This window comes from Helianthus annuus, chromosome 14 (assembly GCF_002127325.2).
Source record: "Helianthus annuus cultivar XRQ/B chromosome 14, HanXRQr2.0-SUNRISE, whole genome shotgun sequence".
Lineage (NCBI taxonomy): Eukaryota > Viridiplantae > Streptophyta > Magnoliopsida > Asterales > Asteraceae > Helianthus > Helianthus annuus.
In genome coordinates this window covers 10585780-10606241 of record NC_035446.2, presented here as the reverse complement: position 1 = coordinate 10606241, position 20462 = coordinate 10585780, and the positions used below count along the sequence as shown (strand labels likewise).

At 34.7% G+C, this 20462-nt stretch overlaps 1 long non-coding RNA gene across 1 annotated transcript; it reads right to left on the bottom strand.

The window, feature by feature from the left end:
* Window positions 1–376: 376 nt before the first annotated feature.
* On the bottom strand, window positions 377–3823 carry LOC110908037. The gene is made up of 4 exons (XR_002574132.2): window positions 3432–3823; window positions 3263–3354; window positions 2585–2649; window positions 377–644 (listed from the first exon to the last, which is right to left on the bottom strand). It is a non-coding gene; the product is annotated as an uncharacterized LOC110908037 (long non-coding RNA).
* Between the last annotated feature and the right edge of the window lie 16639 nt (window positions 3824–20462).

Sequence of the window (20462 nt, the reverse complement as noted above, 5' to 3'; positions counted from 1 at the left end):
TGAAATGGCTAGACCAACTATACTAAGTTAGGATAAACTATTGTAAATCTGGACCAATTTGTTTTGTTGTGTATTGTTATATTAGAATTGTAGCAAAATTTCAATAAATAAGGCTTTAGATTTGTTCAAAACAATAAAGTCTGAATGTTGAACAACGTTTTACATCAAATAGTAGTTATGCACCTATTGTAAACATGAACCATTGGTTTAGTGCAAGATTAATCACCGCATCCATGGCTTCAATTTCGGTATGTTCGGGTTCAGAAAGGCTGATTTTGATGCTTGAAGTACCTATTGCCATAGATTTATGTAACGTTCTCCTTTTTCGACCCTGAGTTTGAAAAATTACTATTAGTCTTACACTTTCTCAAATCACTTCAAGAAGAATAATGTGAGTGGGACTAATCCCTTAAGATAGCATTTCCACATAAAAAACGAGCCAAGACAACCAGTTTATAGGCTTACTGTAACACCCCAACCCCGCTAGGGCTGACGTGTCACTCTTACAGATATCAAAACTAAAAGCTAATCCATAGCATTAAATAGAAAACCCTTAATTACATTTATTACATTACTGAAATAAAGAATCTTGACCAGCGACTTCCTAACGCTCCTCACTGAAATCCCAGATCATCCCATATTACCTGTAAAACAAATAGGAAAAACACAAAAAAGAAAAATACGGCTGAGCCAAAAATTGCTCAGTAACGGAGAAATCAACAGTACAAGTAAAGTCATATCAGCGGAAGCAAAACACAACATAACTGAGACTGAACTGAAATGGTCACTGACACGAGTACTAAAAACAGATGCAGACACAAGACTGACACTGAAACTGATGCACGAACCGATCTGAAACTTTAACGTAGACTGATACGGAAACCAAAATCAGTCATATACATAACTGATACAGACCCCAACACAAAACCGATGTAAAGACTGATACGTCGTTGACCATGATGACTAAAGCATTTTATCTTGTATAAACAGACTTATTTTAAAACATCTTTTAAATAATCTAGTATTCGTATAACAAGAAAGTTTTCTGACCACTCATTTGTCAATGGAACGTTCGAACAAATCAAAAACTAATAACTATCAGATATTTTGAACAACGTCTAATAATGCTATTGTTTTAAAAAAAATAATTGGCAAAACTATTTTCTTATAAGGAATATTTGAATCTTATCAAAATAAAATAATTTATATAAGAAATAGAATAATTCAACTTGGATTTCAGAACGAAGTACATATGACAATTTCGTAAACCGACATGGGAAGCTAATACAGAGACAAAGCAAATACGTAAACCGAAACATTGTAAATACCTTTTAAAAATTCCCTAACCATAAAAGAAAAGAATTGTTGAAGTCATTATCTTTAAATAAATGTATGGATGAAAAATCAATATAGATCAATTGTTCATACTCCATAACTTATTATTGAATAAAAAAATAATCATTTTATAGCTTTGAAGATTTACATTTAACAACCAAAATAATATTGATAACCAGATTTTAAAACTAGAACAATTTAATCCTTACGAAACTTATTAAACCGATCGAGTGAGTCGACACGAAACAAAGACATATTCAACGACATGTATAGAACAAAAATTAAATCAAATACTGAATACATGTACTGACAGATACAAACTATACGTATAACACGGAGTTGAAATCCAAATTGAGACTGATACTGAGACGAAACTGATACAGAGACTCTGAGTCAAAACAGAGATAACTAATACAGAACGAAATCGGATACTTGACATAATCAGAAGCATGATTAACTCGCTACATGATCGGAAACATGACCAGATGCGTAATAAACATATCAGAACATATACTGAACATAATCAAAAGCATAATCAGAAGCGTACAAAACATATCAGACATATCAGAACAGATACTGAACATATTCACATAAAGAGACATATACTAACTTACACGACATATGTATGTCAATAGAACAAATCGTGTAACACAGAAGCACCCAAAGCCAGAAACAGACTGGTACACAGCTAGCTAGTCCATGCACCTATGAGATGGTGAGTGTGGCGTTCACCCCTTATTCCATCTCCAGACAAACAAACTCAAACTCAGAGCTAAGATCGATCTATACGCCTCTAGTGGCCAGGGTGCTACACAAGCACAAGCTAGAGACGCCGTGAACTTTGATTACGCACTGTCACGATAAGTGCCATGCCGTTGACGCCCAAACAACAAGCCAAACATACTTGGGTGACAGACTACAAATACTAAGGCCTTATGAATAATTTACAGGCAACTGAAAATAATACTAACAGGAACATGCGACCATGATACAAGTCTGAGGTATGGCATGCTACAACACAGTAATAAACAAACAAACAAATACAAACCGACTCCTATAATGTATCACATATCAAACGAATGTAGGTACCGATTCATGAAAATAGCACTTTAAGACAAAGACAAAAATCCGTGCTACAAAGTAACGGACATAGAAAAAAAATACTATGATAGCAAGACCAACGAAGCCGTACCAATGAGTAACGAAAATATAAGAGTATACTACGATGGAAAGAAAACAGAATCCGTACCTTAAAGCGTAAGTCGAACTTGACAAAACATTATAATGTCTGACTTGAAGTTGTTATAAGGCAACCTAAATATAAAATTCCTTAAACATCAATATTATGGTGTTGCTCGAGTTCCGAATATGAGGTCGTCAACGGTTTCTTTTCTTTTCTTTTTTTTTTTTCGAACTAGTTGTTGAATTGTTATTTAATATAACCATTACACCATATATGTATATGTGTTTCTCATATCATAATCATAATTATAATATATGATATTTGTAAAAGAAATCCTTGTTCATATACTAATTCTTATTAACAAACATAAATTCAATAGTATAATAAATAAACTTATTTATGTGGTAAAAGTGATAATGTCTTATTATAATATATTTATGTATGTATATGCAAAGGAAGCCTAAAGAACTTCCATGTGCATGAAAGTAGTATAATATTCAGAAAGAAAAAAATGAATATGGCTCTTTTCATCTTCTCGATTACTATGTTTATAGGTACAATTAAGAAAGACAATATATATATATATATATATATATATATATATATATATATATATATATATATATATATATATATATTTTTCCAATTAGACTAACTCGCTCTTCTCGATGACCCCATAATCGGACTCAGATGGTGATCAACCAAGCTATGGTTGTAGGAAAACTTAACGCTTTAGTTGGTTACCTGAATGATGGATGCGGAGGTCGAACTCATGGCTATTAATCAGAAATTTCGTTAGGGCGGCAGTTAATCGAACCAGAAGGGGGTCGCCGCGGCTGTCAATGTCATCAGACCCGATTAACCAAGTATAGAGTCGGGGTCGAAAGAGATAAAGAAAAGGTGAACTTGGTACCTGTTCGTGAATCAGAGAACACGAGTGACGGAAGTGATGGTGGGGTCGATGGTAACGAAAGAAGCACGTCACCTGAATCCGATGGCTACCTAGTTCGTGAAAGGTAACTGCTCAGGAACTCCGATGTTGCGTGGTATGATGGCGACTATGAAAGTGGTGGTGCGACATTGTGGTTATAGCCTCGACTGGCTGCGGTGGTGCGTCGGTAAATCTCCGGTGAAACGTAGGGATCAGACTCCGATTGCTATTAAGGAAGGTTGAAGTCACAAAGGCTTATAAGGATATGCGGTAAAATTTGAAGGATATCAATTCGAATATTCGGTGTATTCGTTTTGAAACATATAAGAATTGGACAGAAATAAGAAAAATGAACGGTGATTGCGGTGGTTTGATATAATCAAGGCTGAAAGATCTAAATTTTGAGTCACCAAAGTCAAACTTTTCATATATACATACATAGCTTTTTGTATTTTGAAATCAATGATGATTCACGTCTATCTCTCCATATATAAGTTGATATGTGACTAATGAAAATAATCCTTAAAATTAAAAAAAAAGACTGTATACTTAAATTGTAATCATCCTATCATAAATATATCTACACGTAAATCTTTAAATAAATACACAATTGTATAACAATATTACGCTTAAGTTAGTACAATTATTCATTAAATTACTAGTTTAAAATATTCCAACATTTTGTTGTTAATTATTATTTTTTTTTATTAATAATAATAAGTAAATTTTCGGATACTACACTTACCCTTTACATGGATGGTGTGCTATATGAGATTGGGTTAGCATCAATAGCGTATTCATCATCACTTGCTAGAACGGTTTCATTTATGTCACCCAGCATGTCGAATGATTCGAAAACGCACTATGTGAACCGTAAATAATGCACATAATAAAAAGGGTTGAAGAAAATTAATAACAACATAAATAAGTAAAATAACAATAATAATAAAAGTTTTTGGGTCATAGCTATATGTTTACATCCTATACTTACATTAGATTGAGAAACTTTGGGTGCAGAATATGACTGCTTCTCCTCATTTATGTTTGTTGACTCGTGATTGGGATTATGGGATTTTTTTCCATTGCAGTTCATGGTTTCCAAAGTGTTTAAAGATGCCATATCTTATGCCAGCTGAGAGCAATACAGATCAGTGCATGCAGGCAGAGGGGGAGGAGCATGTGGCTATGCAGGCGGCTGGTCGGCCCGAGGAGGGTGAAATGTGAATGTCGATAAAAACTCGACCAGCAGCTCCTTGTAGCTCGGCGTGTGCGCTAACTCAAAAAGACGATGCCACGGCGAATCCACTGGAATGAAATAACGGAGTCTATGCATCTCACCAATAGCCTCAATTGCATCTCAGTTGACCGCGACATGTGTTCCAATGTGTATCTTCCTAAGCTTCCGGCAAAATCGGGCGGCATGGGTGCCATCAGTAAATTACAGGTATGGGTGACCGTGCAGCGGATCCACCGGCTGTGGCGGAGCTCGCCGCGAACCCTGCAGATGTGGTGACTCCTGGATCTGAATCTCATCTTCATGCATAATCAATCTACAAATAAATATCGTATACGTATAATAATAGTAAAGCAATAATATTTATTATTATAAAATTTATTATAATAAAAATTTAAATAATAATAACAAATAATAATAAGAATACTAATAATAACAATTAATAACAATAACATTAATAATAACAATTTTAACAATAATAACAATAATACAAAAAATTTAAAAAAATAACTGCCCCGTACGGGGCATCCTGTTCTACCCTAAATTCCTCTTCAACATTCAAAACCCACCCCAAACTCTCAAAATTCAAAAATTCAATCATTCCTATGGTTCTAATATATAAATGATTGAAGAATAAAAAATATAGGTTGAAATACGTACCAGGGAAGCTTCTAATCGAAAAAAATACGGTCCAGATACGCTTGTCCGTATGTATGTGTGTGTTGTACTTTTGGGGGCATACGCAGTGGTTGTTAATCTCATCCTCATGCATAATCAATCTACAAATAAATATCGTATACGTATAATAATAGTAAAACAATAATATTTATTATTATAAAAGTTATTATAATAAAAATAATAATAATAATAAAAATTTCAATAATAATAACAAATAATAATAATAAGAATACTAATAATAACAATTAATAACAATTAATAACAATAACATTAATAATAACAATTTTAATAATAATAACAATAATACAAAAAAATTAAAAAAATAACTGCCCCGTCTAGAGGTAGACGGGCATCCTGTTCTACCCAAAATTTCTTTTCAACATTCAAAACCTACCCCAAACTCTCAAAATTCAAAAATTCAATCATTCCTATGGTTCTAATATATAATTATTGAAGAATAAAAAAATATAGGTTGAAATACGTACCAGCGAAGCTTCTAATCGAAAAAATACGGTCTAGATACGCTTGTCCGTATGTATGTGTGTGTTGTACTTTTGGGGGCATACGCAGTGGTTGTCTAGGCTGTCCCCTGAAATACGAGGCATACGCCTCGTCTAGATCTAGACGACCCGTCTATAGAACCAGATGAATTACCATTTTTCCCCTGAAATGCCCCGAGTATATGCCTTATTCATGGGTAAAAAGGTAATTAACCATTTCAGCAGAATCTTTTCGAAATGGTTAATTACCATTTCACCCCTGAATTAGGCCTATATTGGGGGCATTTCAGGGGTAAAATGGTAATTGAGTAAGACAACCAATCTAGCTCTAGACGACCAGTCGATGAATTACCATTTTACCCCTGACAGTATAGGCCTAATTCAGGGGTAAAATGGTAATTAACCATTTCAAAAAGATTCTGCTGAAATGGTTAATGACCATTTTATCCATGAATGAAACCAATACTGGGGCATTTCAGGGGTAAAATGGTAATTCTTCAACTCCTTTTTAAATATTCATAATTTAATCAAATCAAATTTTCCGCTCAACATATACGTCCAGTCTAGGCCTAAACGATGTGTCCGGTTTTGGTAAAATTACTTTTATACACTTGAATTAGGACGAGACTGGTAAAATGGTCTATTGGATTCTCATAGACGTCCAGTGTAGAAATGTACTAGGCATATATGTTTATTTTTTGTAATTAACTTGTTTTATGCAATTGTAATTGTAAAAAATTATAGAAATTAATACAAAAAAACTTATTAATTACAATAATAATAATAATATTTATAATGTGAATGCATATGTCTATCGCTTCCGTTAATCACGTGCTTCAATGTCAAGTACATTGAAACGTAGCCAATGAAATAGGACAAGACGAGGTTTAAATTGAAGAACACACATGAGTCAAAGCTGGTTCGCACGTGAACTCGCATATTTAGGGTTTAGAGTCGGTTCGCACAAATGCGCGCCATGATGATTCATGCAGATGCACAAAGTCCATCCGCATATACATGTTCATCCATAGTTATAGTTGGTGCCAACTTGGAAACACTATATATAGATGTGTGGTGTCTTGTTCATGACGCATGCTTGTGGACTTGAGAGCTATTACTCTGTCCAAGTGATTTCGTGGTTTTGTATTGTTAATCAATCAATAGAAATGATATTATAATTACTTGTTCTTGTTCAATCCACTTTCGTACTTGGATTCCGCACAAGATACGAGATCTACGCAATCAACAAAACATCGAAATCGGTCCAAACACGTTCTCACAAGTGGTATCAGAGCGGGAGATTGATTGCAAGGACTAAAGATACAAGATTCAAGCAAGATACCAGCAAAAGAGAGCTGAATTTCATCATCTACTACTCATTCTTCTTCTACACTTCTTTTTCAAGTTTAAAATTCAAATTCACGTCGAATTTATAGTTGAAATTGGCTGATTTTCAACTATATTGTGTGAAATCAGTGTTTAAACAACCGTTTAAAGTTTCAGATCTAAACTCAAGCTAAAAAAAAAAATTTTTTTTGAAAAACTATCAAAATTTGACAACATGTGTTCGCTGAAATATACGCACGGATCTGGGTTGTGTTGAGTTGATTCGCACGGATCAATTCTTAGGTTGTTCGTATAGATCTAAGGTTTGGGAATACATACAGATTAGGTTTTAAGTTGGTTCACACGGACCAATATTGTGTCAGTTCGCGCAGATCAAGAAGTGTAGTTTGTGCAGATTGGTATTGTTAATTCGTGCGGATCAATGTCTTCCCATCCGCACGGATCAACCTTTGTCTAGCTCACACGAATATAGGGTTTTGTGACATTATTCATTTGCACAGATCTAGTTGTTCATTTATACGGATCAGATTAGTGACAATCCGCACGAATCAACCACTTCCTCATTTTTGCGAATCCACTTTCAAAAACTGTTTGATTTTTAAGATTGTTTGTTGATTCTTGCAGTTATTATTTAAAACTGAAATCATGGTGTGGAATCGAGAAAATCGTATTGCACGTGATAGAAATGAATGAAAGGATTACAACTTTTAGAGAAACAAAAAAGGCCAAGAGATGGGATGATGAGAGGAAATGTTTCTTAGATTCTCAAGGAAATCCACTTATAGATCCTAAGACAATAGACTTTGACGTTCCAGTTGCAACGATACCTACTGCTGGAAAATTTTATTCAAAGGAGAAAGGAGATATAGAATATGTTAAAAAATTGGAGGAATGTATGGAAAAAGTGTTGAATGGAAGTCTAAAACGTTTAGAAGAAGTGATAGAAAGTTTGAAAAAGACACTCGATACAGAGGAGACTGTAGGTCGTGTTGTGACCCAAAAGAGTCGTTCAGAGGAGTTTTAATCTATTTCAAAGGCGGAAACAGAGAAATAGACTTCGAAACAGCTTGCAAATCACTTTAAACAACTTTCTGATTGATTTAACACTGATTACAATTACTGGAAAAACCGGCAGCACCTTGGTATCAAAATCCAGAACAGTTACCTATGATTTCGCTTGGGATGCTATACATTGAGTTTAGATTCCGTTTGAAACAGCTCCAAGCGGGATCTGATTCCGCTCCAAACTGACTCAAGCGAAATAAGAAGTTTGTTGATTCCGCTTGAAAGTGACAAATATCATTTCAAGCGGAATTACTTCCTTCAATCGAAATCACCTTTAATTCAACTATCTCGAACTCTGTTCCCTAATCTAACAATCTAGTACAAGACTCGATACAAGACGAAGTCGACAGATGCATGCACCAACAGACTCCCCTCAGATGTTGAAGAGTCTTCAGTGTCGAGTCTTCAACGTCTTCAGTCTTTATCTGTCTTCGGGCTTCCAGAATCTCGTCCTGGCTTTCGCCTTTCTCCAAATTCTTCTTTCTCTAGCAAACACCCCTTTAATTGTTCCGGGATCGAAAACTTGGCTCTCCTTTTGCTCAGGATCAGATCTCTTGATTCTTTAAGTTCATCAGTAGCATCAGTTCCAATATTGTATCCTGGCCCTTCCTACATAGACTCTACCTCACAATAAATTTCACAATTTTAACATTTTGAAAAATTAAGATGAATGAACCAACTCAGACTCTCCTTTTCAAAACAACCAGAATATCTGTGAACACTTGCAGAAGAATATTAAAAAATTTTTAGATTTAACGGACTCCCCCTCAAAATGATCATCATGTTCAACATTTGGAATTTTGAAAATCTGCTTTTCAACATCAGTTGTCGAAAATCTTTTTGGATTTTTTGAGTTTAAATGAAATGTAGTAAAGAAATATTTACAGACAATATTTTTGTGAGTTTGTGTAAGAGGATCATATCAGTTTTATGAGACAAATCACCAACACCGTTAAGCTTCATTTCATTTTAAGTTCTAAACAATTCACTTAGATTATCAGTATACTGGTCCACTTAAATTTTCACATAAAGTTTAATTGTTTCGAGATACGATATTAATTTCTTAAGAACTTAAACTTATTTGCGTGTCCCACCACTTGAATATACTCCTGTATCCAGATCCCAATATTCAGTCTTACAGGTGAGTATACCTAGATGATATTTGTAAGGGGTTAGATGCGAAACCGTGAGAGCTCAGGTCAGAACTTCCGTTCAGCAGAGAGATGACGGTTCGACTTTTGGTGTGTCCCTTTTAGAGGATCTTTTCTTCAACAGCACATGATTAGCATTTTTCAATGTTTCATCATTTTTTATGCTGAGGGCGGCGCTATATTTCAAGCATTTGCAGAAAGTATTATACGGGGACTAGGCTATTGCTTCCGCAAAATCAGAAGTCCCGGGATAATATCCCAGATATCACTGAGTATAAAGACCTAGTATCTCAGAAAGAGAGACCTTTCAAACAAGATTTCAGGGGTTACCTATATATCCAAGAAATGTTCCCCACGATATAAGCAAGTTTGAATTTTAAGTTTATATCTCGTCACAATCTACTAAATGTGCAAAAACCTACTGGCACATCCACAGTGAGATTGTTTATCACATTTTTGACTTTACATTTCTTTAGCATGTTGTGATAGTCCACTGATGTACTATCATTTCCTCTTTTTCACAACAAAACTCATTTTTGTTTTATCATGTTTTTGGATTTTTCAAATTTTCTAATGTTTTTGGATTTTCTAAAATTCTTACTCCCCCTAAAATGCAAACACATTTAAAGAAAATTTGAAAACAAACTATACAATAAAATTGACAACTGATATCAAATCGCTTCAATTCGCCATCCACTAGGCATAAACAATCAGAACTCCCCCTTTCAACAAACTATTTTCCCATTTAGATTTCAAAACACTTAAGTTTGTTTTAAACAAAATGGTTTTTCCAGAAAATAAGTTTTGTTTTAACCACTTGTAGGTTCGGGGTAAACTTCATCACATTGTTTTTAACCACTTATACGAGGATTACATCAAGTTCAAATTAATGACCTTGAGTAATCACTTTTTCAGAACAAACCTCTGTACCATTTGTAAGAAAATCAAGTACAACTTAATGTCCCTGATTTACCATTTGTAGGAATACCACATCTACACAAAATCATTTTACCAATAAAGATGCCGATTCCTGCTTCACAACCTGTAAAATTTATCCATTATAAGATTCATTCATAAAAACAATTATCAAGAAAGATGCCGATTCCTGATCCGCGATTACAAACTTGGGATCTCCGGCAAGTCAGATTTTTAAGGGAAAAGAATTTCCACCCAAGTCTGACCAACCTTGGGTGTTTTTAACTCAGATTCAGTTGGGTTATAAGTTGCTTTCTTTGTAGCATAAAAATCTTTAACCCCTTTGGCCTTTCCCTCGATCATTTTCTCAAAAATCTTTTTCACATTGCTATTAAAAGCTTTCTCAACATCAAATCCCTTCTTTTCAGAATAGAATTGATTTGAGATCTCATCCTTACCAACTTTTTGTTTAACATTTTCAACCTTCAATGATGGAAAGTTATCATCATTCACTGAAGGCACTGATTCTTCTTCTTTAACATCAACTAGTAGCTCTTCTGGCTTTGTGGAACCAGAATCATTGCCAGAATTTACATCAAATTTCTTAACAATCCACATCTGGTTGTCCTTGGCTCTCTTTTTATAAAAAAATTTTCTTTGAACACTCACCAACTTCATAAGTTGAATTTTCAAAAATTTTGAACTTTTCAGTTGGTGGTTCAACATCAACAACTTTTTCTTTAAGTTTTTCAGAGACTCCCTGTTTTGTCTTAGTAGCTTGAGAACAGTTCCATGCAATGTGACCAACTTCATTGCACTTGTAACAGGTTCTAGTCTCCTTTCTGTGAAAAACTCCAGTTCCTATTCTCTTCTTCTCAGCAAGAAACTCCTGGTTTGATTGTCTTCAGAAAGGTTTCTTCTGTTCTTCTTCAGCACTTCCTCCTGAAACAAATGTATTTATTTCAGAAATTTTCTCATTTTTATAATTTTCAGATGGAATAAAACCTAAACCTTTCTTTTTGAAATTACCATTATGGTTTGGTTTCTTTTGAAAACTAGAACCAAAACTGTAACCTTTTTTCTTGTTTAATCATTGTTGAACTCTTGAAGTGTAATTTTTAGGTTTTTCAGTAAGATTTAAATCTTTTATTTCAAAAATATTGATTTCTGTCATTTTGAAAACCTTTTTGATCATTTCAAATCTAACACTTCTTATTGGAAACTCTTTGTCAGAATATAATTTGTCAGAATCATTCAAAGTATATGCTACTTCGAATGTTTCATCATTCAAATTTGATTTTGATAACAAAAACTCTTTACTGTAAGCCCTTTTAACCGACGATTTTGGACTGTTGACTGACGAACTTGAACCTCCAGACTCAGACTTTGACTCAGACTCCTCATCTATATCCAACACCTGATCGACTACCTTTTTAATTAACTCAGACTCATGATCAGTGTCAGACGATGTGAAAGTAACGTCAATGTTTTCTGGTAATTCATCGGTTATATCAGACTTCAGTTTTATATTGACTGCCTTTTGAACTTGCTCCTCATTTGGTTTTCTGGGAGAATAACCTTCCCAGATCGGAGGCGGACACTTGTTATAGCTAGCACTCGGTTTCTTACCAGTATCCTTCTTCTTTGGCTTCTCATCCTGAAATGTTTCGAAACCTGCAACAGTTGGATAAATTCGATCAATAAGATAACCAGAACTAGAATAACTCTGTAATAATCTTCTGATTCTCTCATTCTCAATTTTCTCAGTCTCCAACTCTTGTTTCAGCTTAGCACATTCCTCAATGTAATAGTTTATAGCTTTTTGTTTCGTCATCATTGTTGCATTCATCATTGTCAAAGCGTCTTCTCTCTTAGAATTTGTCTTTTGAAGACCAGTTACTGTTCTGTTCAAAACATCATAAGACTCCTTCACGTAGTTGAGATTGAACAGTAATTGTTCCTTTATCTTCTCAAGCTCAGCCAACTTCTTGTCTTTTGCTGCACATTCTTTGCAAGATTCTAGACACTTGAGCAAGGCTTGATGACTTCCACAATCTTTTCTTCTTCAATGATCTTCTCAGAACCATTAACCTTCTCAGCTTCAACAATCTCCTCAACAACAATTTTAACTTCTTCATTTTGAACAGTCTCATCTTTTTGAGCAACACTTTCAGACTTCATTTGCTTTTGTTCTTTCACTGCTCGTCTCTCCTTCAGCTTCTCCAAGCAATCTTCAAAATAAAAATGAAAGCTTTCAGGAGATTGATGAGTTTTTACAACATTAATATGTCTTTCTTCTTCATCATCACCTCTGTCATCAGTTGGTGATTGATCAAACTCAATTGATTTATCAGAACTATCATCTGAAAAATCAGAATCAGATGGTGTTTGATCAAAAACAGTTGCCTTTTCTGAACTTTCATCTGAACTTAGTGAGCTTTCATCTGATGAAACAGACTTTTCTTCTTCATTCTTCACACTAACACCAATAGCTTTCATCCACTCGGTAAACATATCTGGTTCATTCACAATTTTAGCAATGAAAGCTTTAAACTCTCCTTTCTCATCCACAAACATATCCCAGCTAAAACCTTCAGGTAACCTTTCATCATCTTGATTGATTAGGCATGCTTTGCTGTCGGATGAAATGTATTTATCCCAGCTAAAATTTTCTTGATTCACTAAACATGCTCTCTTTGAAGAATCCTCTAACACTTTTCTACCATGAGCCACTTGTGGTTCTTGTTGTTGTTGTTGTTGTTGTTGTTGTTGTTGACCAACTTGTTGATATATGGCTTTCCGGTAATAGTCATCTTTTCCAAACGGATTCTTTGCTTCATTTGCTTCTCTATTCTTACATTCCCTCTTGAAATGACCTTTCTCCCTGCATTGAAAACAAGTAACTTTAGATTTATCAAAACCTAAAGTAGAAACATGTGCATCAAGAAAATCATTTCTTCCAGTAATCATCTTGAACTTTTCAGCTCTTCTAAGAACACTAGCTAGACACCATTTGATGTCCATGAGCTCCAATTCTTCAGCGTCTATCTGATCGTAATCCTCTTTCGTTAGCATAGGATTCCCGATCCTCCCTGCAACCAAACCTTCATAGGATTGTAGTACAGTTGCAAGTAAAGACATGTGATCTTTTGCAATTTCTTCAGAAAAACTTTGACCTTCTGGAAGATTCAATGCAATGTTGCACTGTATCACACAACCACCACTTTTTGTAGTTTGAGAATGGAAACTTGATGATGAACTCTTGGGATTAACACTCGGATATGAAGAAAATCCACTGCTGTTGTTTGAACCTTGATCAACATTTTCAGATGAATTTCCAGCACTAAACGCAGTTTGAATCTTCGGACTTCTTTCAACCTCTTGAACACTGCCCTTGTAATACATTTTTACATCTTGTTGACCACTCGGATTATTCATCCTCGCAATCTTTTGCTGTTCAAGATCTTGACCCTCAATCTTCTCGATGAACTGAGAAATCGTCAAACCATCATATACTCTAGTGTTCTTTAAGATCATCAAGTAAGTTCCCCACTCCTTTTGAGGTAAAGCGTCAGCTAACTTGTCAACCCATTCTTCACGATCTTTGGTTATGCTTAACATTGACATAGATCTCACTAAATGGCAATATCTTTCAATTAATTTCTTTGTGTCTTCCCCGGGCAAACTGGTGAAGAGATCAAATTCTTTCTTAAGTAATGCCTTTTTGTTTTTAATCATCTTTTCACTTCCCTCAAACTTGATTTTAAGAGCATCCCATATTGATTTTGAGGTCTTGTCATGTTGAAGCAACACAAAGATGTCTTCTTTGATGGCTTGCTGAAGTAGACTAATCATCATTTTTTCAACTTTGTACATGTCACGTTCTTTGTCATTGAATTCCGAGATTTCTTTTTCAACTTGCAGATCCGTACGTGGTAGAACATACTTCTTCAAAATACATTCCTAAGATCTCAGATGGTTAGCTTGAACCCAGTTTTCAAACCTATCTTTCCATCCGTAATACTCCTCAGTGCTCATTAGCTTCGGGGTTTTTTGCATTGTTCCAGTCTCATTTTCCAAATTCATGTTTTGAGCAATGGAAGCCGGAGTAGTCGGAGATGTGGCAAGTGCGTTATAAAATTCTTCACTCATGATTCGGTAACACGTTTTTCAAAAACAACACTTTTCAAGCGAAATTACTATTCAAGCGGAATAGCCAATTCAAGCGGAATCACCAACTTGCAGTTTCAAGCGAAATAACCAACAACTTTCAAACGGAATCAGACTTGAAGCGAAATCACTGATTTTGCTTGAAAATCTCAAGCGGAATAACGACTTTGAAGCGGAATCAGGCTATTTCAAGTGGAATTATCCAAGCGAAATCACAAACTCGAGCGGAATAAAAAATGTTCGTTCAAGCGGAATCAAAACTTTGGTCCATTTTAGTCATTTTTAATCCGAATTTTAGTCTGAAACTTTCAAGGGTTTGTTAAAATGCAGTTTTACACTATATGTGAGAAAATTAGCCGATTTTAACTGTAAAAACTTGTTAATTTTGAAAAGAAGGTGTAGAAAAACAGAAATTTTGAGCTGAATCGGTAAGAACTCCTCCTCCTGAGCTCTGATACCACTTGTAGGATCGTGTTGTGACCCAAACGAGTCGTTCAGAGGAGTTTTAATCTATTTCAAAGGCGGAAACAGAGAAATAGACTTCGAAACAGCTTGCAAATCACTTTAAACAACTTTCTGATTGATTTAACACTGATTACAATTATTGGAAAAACCGGCAGCAGCTCGGTATCAAAATCCGGAACAGTTACCTATGATTTCGCTTGGGATGCTATATGTAGAGTTTAGATTCCGCTTGAAACAGCTCCAAGCGGGATCTGATTCCGCTCCAAACTGACTCAAGCGAAATAAGAAGTTTGTTGATTTCTCTTGAAAGTGACAAATGTCATTTCAAGCGGAATTACTTCCTTCAAGCGAAATCACCTTTAATTCAACTATCTAGAACTCCGTGCCCTAATCTAACAATCTAGTACAAGACTCGATACAAGACAAAGTCGACAGATGCATGCACCAACAGAGACAATAGCAAAACAATCAATTGAGAAAGAAACTCTAACTGAATCTTCCAAATCATCAAATCAGGTTAAAGAAATGGATAAAAATGATGGAGGTAATGAAAAATATGTTAATAAAGATGAAACGCAGTACAAGAAAAACATTATATCATGCAGTGCCTATATTGAAAAGGACGAAACATTAAATTCAAGAAAAAGTGAATTTTCTAAAAAATGAAAAGATTTTGAAAGAAAAAAATAGAAGAGCTAACACTAAAATGAAATGTTCATGAAAAAGAAAATGAATTTTTGAAACAAAAGTGTTCAGCAGATTGTGAAAAATGTTCTCAAAAATAAAATGTTGTTCAAGAAATGAAAAAGAATATGATGTGATGAAATACTCACATCATAGAGTAAAAGAAGCATATTAAACTTTAAAAAGTCAAGGTGAACATCTTCAAGAAAGAGTTTCAAAATATTCTGAAACGACAAGATTGCTTGAAGCCAAGTATAAAGGGAAACAACTGGTTTTAAATCAGTATATTGATGAAGTTGCTGAACTTAAACGTGAATTGGCTGAAAAGGAAAAGAAAGTTAATAAATTGCAAAGTTATCATGCTTCTTCATACATTCTCGAACGCATTTTCAACATCACCCCAGATGATAATGATTCTGACAAGAATAAAAATAGGATTGGATCTGAATATCATCAAGTTCCACCACCATTTGAGAAAAATTATACTTTCTATTATGATGAAAAGGTGGCAAAGGCTATAAACATGGTTGGTCAATTGCCTGAGAACATTGATGTGACAGATACCAAATCTAATGTTGGTGAATCAGAGGTGGTAAATAAGGTTGTTAAAAGCGTTCTAAAAGATGAAAAAGATTCCACCAAAACTGAAATTTCCAAATCACAAAATGAAGATAAAGAAAGTTTTCATAAAGATATTTGAAGAATTCAAAATCTGAATCTGATACAAAAGCGGATGATGATCCAATATTCTTGGCATATCTTATGGTTGGATCTGACAAATTGTTTTCAGACGATGAATTTCCGATTCATAATGTGATTACGGAAAAGATTGAAAAAGTGTTTAAATTGGTGGAAATCGAAAAATCAGAAATTGAAAAACTTGCTGGAAAAACAGGAAAGTTGAGAGGCAAGAAAACTTTTTATAACAACCCAGGTTACGAAAAAGAAAAAAACAAAGGATGATTTAGGTTATAAAAAGAAACAAAATCAAAAGAAAAGGTTTGAAAAGTCAAATTTTCAGATGAAAATGAACTTTGTTTACGGAACAAGTTCAGAAGTAGAGAAAGAACTCCGATTTAGTCGACATACTAATGAAGAGTTTTATGCTCAGAAAAAGAAACAACAACATCCCAAAGATGTTTCGAAGAAAATATGTTTTAAATGTCAACAAATTGGACATGTTGGTCGTAGATGTCCAAATCTGAAGCATGTTGATGTTGAGAAAGAGAAAAAGCAATCTGAGGTTGCAAAACAGAAGTCACCCAAATTTGAGCGAAAACAGATTTGGAAACCAAAGGTTGATATATCAAAGCCAAAACAAAATTGGAAACCAAAGACATCCAATTTTGAACCAAAACCAATATGGAAACCAAAAATTGATTTATCAAAACCAAACGTTCATAATGATTCAAGATTTTATGAAAGGAATGTTTCAGAAGGACAAACTTGGGTGGTCAAGGAACAAAATACTTCTATTGATGAGAAAAAGAAAACCGAGTCAACTAAGAAAGTTGATATCAAGAATGAAAAAGTTTTTGTGAAGAACGAAAAAGATTTTCCGAAACTAAACGAATCATACTGTGTCAATATACCCAAGATCAAACAAACTTGGGTGAAATTGTTCAAGTAATTCGGTCTGTGTTTGTGCAGGTGTTTTGGAGGACAATCAAAGTTCAACATAGTCAACAGAACAGCTGGCACTCAAGAAGAAATCATGTGTTTGTGATTAAATAGGATAATTATTGATATAAATTGTCAAAATTTTTGAAAAAAATGTTGAAGGAATACGTCGAAACCCTCACGGCTGAACAAACAAAAATGGTTTCAAAATGTTAAAATCAATGATTTGTTAATCATGGGGGGGTGTGTGTGTGTGTGCTAAATAGAGAATGTGAAGCAGAAACTGATGGCGAGATGAAGCTGTCTGCATCGGATTGTCAAATTTTCTTTAAAATGTCTTGGATTTTAGGGGGAGTAAAAATTTTAAAAATACGAAAACATTTGAAAATTTGAAAAAGGACAAAAGCATGAAAAAATCAAAAGAGTTTTGTGTAAAAGAGGAAATGATAGTTCATCAGTAAACAATCACAACATGCTAAGGAAATTGAAAGTTAAAAAGTGATAAACGGTCTCGCTTATGATATGCCAATAGGTTTTTACACATTTAGTAAATTGATTTCGAGATATAAACCTAAATCAATAACTTTCTTATCTCATGGGGAACATCTCTCATATATATGGACTTAGTACTCCGAAATTTCATTTGAGAGATTGCCTGATTCTGAGATACTAGGTTTTTATACTTTTTGATATCTAGGGCATTATACCTGGTCTTCTGATTTTTCTTCAGCAATGACCTAGACCTCGTATAATGCTTTTGCGCTTAAAACATTCCCTCTGCATAAAAATTGAAAAAATATCGAAAGATATATATCAAATGGAATTGGAAAGAAGATTCCTAAGTGGAACACACCTTAAGTCGAACCTTCATCTCTTTGACTGAATGGAAGTTCTAACCTGAGCTCTCAAGGCTTCGCACTAACCCAGAGACATATATCATTTAGGTATATTCACCTATAAGACTGAATCTAGGGAATCTTGATATGGGAGTATATTCTGAGGTGGGACATGTGATTAAGATAAGTTTCTTAAAACACTAATCTGGTATCTTGATTCAATTGAAGTTTGTGTGAAAGGTATACTGACAATCTAAGTGAATCGTTTGGAACTTAAAGTTTATATAGATCAACGGTGCTTGTGAAGTGTCATAAACTGATATAAACTGATATGATCCTCTAATGCAAACTCAAAAAAAATATGTTTGTAAATAGTTCATTATTGCATTTAATTATAGTAAAATCACCAAAAGATTTTAGGTATGTTTTAGCGTAAACTTTGTAAAATACAAAAAGATTTTGATTCACATTATGTTTCGATGACAGGTGTTGGAAAGTTGAGTTTCAAAATCTAAGGATGTTAAACAGGTCTCAGAAAAATAACAAGTTCATTAAGTTGAAACTTGAGTTTTTTAATAAAAGATCAAAAATAATTTGTAACTGTCACCAAGTTTATAAATTTGGACTTGGTAGATAATCAAATAAATCAAGGTCATTAAATTGTACTTGATCATCTGTGAGAATTTGTGAAGATTGGATGCTTTAACATCAAATAAAAAGTTATTTGATAGGGGGAGTTGAGTCAGGTTTTAATCCTGAATTCATTAGTAATTCTAATAGTTTTAACTATCAAAATATCCGTATTTAGAGCCAACTCATCAATCCTGGGAAGATCTCAAATACTTTTACTTGTCAAATAAAGTCTAGAGAGAACCAGGTTTTTTATTTTGAAAATTGCAAAAAATTCTTACAAGTGCTTTGAATTGTCAAATGATCAGATAATCAAAAAGCCAGGTAAAGATCCAGAAGCTCAAACCAAGGGGGAGCTTGAAGATAGAGAGTTTGAAGAAAAGGGGAAACTGATGAATCAAGATGAAAGGGGAGTCTGTGGTTCTGAAGTGTTAATGACTCAGAGTTGATAAAGATTAGCTACGAGATTGACTGCACCAATATCCAAGGGGGAGTCTGTGAATGCATATGTCTATCGCTTCCGTCAATCACTTGCTTCAATGTCAAGTATATTGAAACGTAGCTAATTAAATAGGACAAGATGATGTTTAAACTGAAGAACACACATGAGTCAAAGCTGGTTCGCATGAGAGCTCACATAATTAGGGTTTGGATTCGGTTCGCACGAATGCGCGCCATGTTGATTTGTGCGGATGCGCAAAGTCCATCCGCATATGCATGTTCATCCGTAGTTATAGTTGGTGCGACCCTGGAATCAATATATATAGATGTGTGGTGTCTTGTTCATGAAGCGTGCTTGTGGACTTGAGAGTTGTTACTCTGTCCAAGTGATTTTGTGGTTTTGTATTGTTAATCAATCAATAGAAATCATGTTATAATTACTTGTTCTTGTTCAATCCACACTCGTACTTGGATTCCGCACAAGATACGAGATCTACGCAATCAACGGAACATCGGAATCGGTCCAAACACGTTCTCACATTTAATCATAGAAATTAATACAAAAAATCTTATTAGTTACAAAAATCATTCTTCTAATTCACTGTCGATGAAATTAATACTCGGGTTTGGGATTGGTGGCGGATTCATTATCGATGTGTACCATTCTATGCGGGGCATGTACATATATTGCCATTATTCTGCTGCGGGTCTTCGGTGCATCAACAACAACCCGTTTATTGTCGACATTGGATAGTGGCCTTCTAGCTTAACGTGTATGTAGTGGTTATCATTAACATGTGCAAGCATTATCAATCGTGGTTGTCGATCAGTCAGATGACTCAATATTGAGAAGAAAGTGGAACTCCCATCGATGCTTAATAGGTGCACCACGATACCGTAACTTTGTGCAATAAGAAGCCCTACGTGGGGGTAGTCCATCCAATGACTCGGGGGACAACTTTCCATTGAGTCCCAAATTAGGCCCTCACGATGCGTGTTAGAATATCCTTCCTCCCATGCTTCAAATATTGGCAACCAGGTCGATTCGTTCTGATCCATCTCTTGCACAAGGTCTTTTCGAATGTGCCCCCATAAACATTCTCCCATACCTAATACCACAGCCACAGACTGAAACCCACAATGACCGCCCGACCTCACATCTTGTATGCACGAGATGTGCGGGTGAACACTGACGGAAGGGCAGACTTAAACTATTTGACGATTGACATGATCTCGTCCCCAGCTATTTACAGAAAATCGTTATCATCTTGTATCAC